The sequence below is a fragment of the Gossypium arboreum genome, unplaced genomic scaffold (assembly GCF_025698485.1).
Source record: "Gossypium arboreum isolate Shixiya-1 unplaced genomic scaffold, ASM2569848v2 Contig00365, whole genome shotgun sequence".
In the NCBI taxonomy this organism is placed as follows: domain Eukaryota; kingdom Viridiplantae; phylum Streptophyta; class Magnoliopsida; order Malvales; family Malvaceae; genus Gossypium; species Gossypium arboreum.
In genome coordinates, this window is record NW_026440481.1 from 464 (window position 1) to 2,500 (window position 2,037).

Here is a 2,037-nt window from a genome sequence, read left to right on the forward strand (position 1 = left end):
TTTTTCAGGTCAGTGGAATCTTTATGCTCAAAACCCCGATTCAAGTAGTCATTTTATTTGGTACCTAGGATCAGGAACTGCCATTCTAACCCTTCTCGGGGTTCCATCCACAAACCAAAGTTTATGGTTGACTGATATTGCACCCATCATTTAGCTATTGCAATTCTTTTCCTAATAGCAGGTCACATGTATAGAACTAACTTGGAATTGGTCACAGTATAAAGATCTTTTAGAAGCACATATTCCTCCGGGAGGACGATTGGGGCAGGGCATAAGGGTCTTTATGACACAATCAATAATTCGATTCATTTCAATTAGGCCTTGCTCTAGCTTCTTTAGGGGTTATTACGTCCTTGGTAGCTCAACACATGTACTCTTTACCTGCTTATGCGTTCATAGCACAAGACTTTACTACTCAAGCTGCGTTATATACCCATCACCAATACATCGCAGGATTCATCATGACAGGAGCTTTTGCCCACGGGCTATATTTTTATTAGAATTACAATCCGGAACAGAATGAGGATAATGTATTGGCAGAATGTTAGACCATAAAGAAGCTATCATATCCCATTTAAGTTGGGCCAGCCTCTTTCTGGGATTCCATACTTTGGGACTTTATGTCCATAATGATGTCATGCTTGCTTTTGGGACTCGGAGAAACAAATCTTGATCGAACCCATATTTGCCCAATGGATCAATCTGCTCATGGTAAAACTTCATACGGGTTCGATGTGCTTTTATCTTCAACGAATGGCCCAGCATTCAATGCGGGTCAAGCATATATGGTTGCCTGGCTGGTTAAATGCTGTTAATGAAAATAGTAATTCCTATTCTTAACAATGGGTCCTGGAGACTTCTTGGTTCATCATGCTATTGCTCTGGGTTTACATACAACTACATTGATCTTAGTAAGGCGCTTTAGATGCGCGCGGTTCCAAGTTAATGCCGGATAAAAGGATTTCGGTTATAGTTTTCCTTGCGATGGTCCGGGGCGAGGGTACTTGTGATATTTCGGCGTGGGACGCATTTTGGCAGTTTCTGGATGTTAAATACCATTGGATGGGTTACTTTTGGCATTGAAACACATCACATTATGGCAGGTAACGTCTCACAGTTTAATGAATCTTCCACTTATTTGATGGGATGGTTGAGATTATCTGTTTAAACTCTTCACAACTTATCAATGGGTATAACCCATTTGGTATGAATAGTTATCAGTCTGGGCGTGGATGTTCTTATTTGGACATCTTGTTTGGGCTGGATTTATGTTCTTAATTTCTTGGCGCGGATATTGGCAAAAATTGATCGAAACTTTAGCATGGGCTCATGAACGCACACCTTTAGCTAATTTGATTCGATGGAGAGATAAACCAGTGGCTCTTTCTATTGTTGCAGGCAAGATTGGTTGGATTAGCCACTTTTCTGTAGGTTATATATTTACTTATGCGGCTTTCTTGATTGCCTCTACATCAGGCAAATTGGTTAATTCCTATGTTATGCTTGTATCTGCGATAATATCATCTCTTTCGATGGAGAGGGGTATGCCCCCTCTATTTCTACATCTAGGATCCGACTTGTATCATTGATAATAATAGGAACTGAACCATTATGGCAAAGAAAGTTTGATTCATAGGGAAGAAGAGGCAAAATTGGAACAAATATCATTTGATTCGTCGATCCTCAAAAAGAAATAAAGCAAGTTCCGTCGTTGGTGAAATGGAAAATTCATGGAAAGTTACAATCCTCACCAAAATAGCGCACCACGTCTTCATCGACGTTGCTTTTCGACCGGAAGACCGAGCTAACTATCGAGACTTTGGACTATCCGGACACATACTTCGTGAAATGGTTGCATGTTTGTTGCCGGGGCAACAAGATCAAGTTGGTAAGATTAAATATCCCTTACTTTTCTATTTATTTCTATGATCGATGATCATAGGGGCCCTTACCATTCTGTATAAATAGGCTATTCTATTTGTACATATATGGAAGAGCGCATTCAATCTTCATTTGTCCATTAGTTTGGTTTCTTTT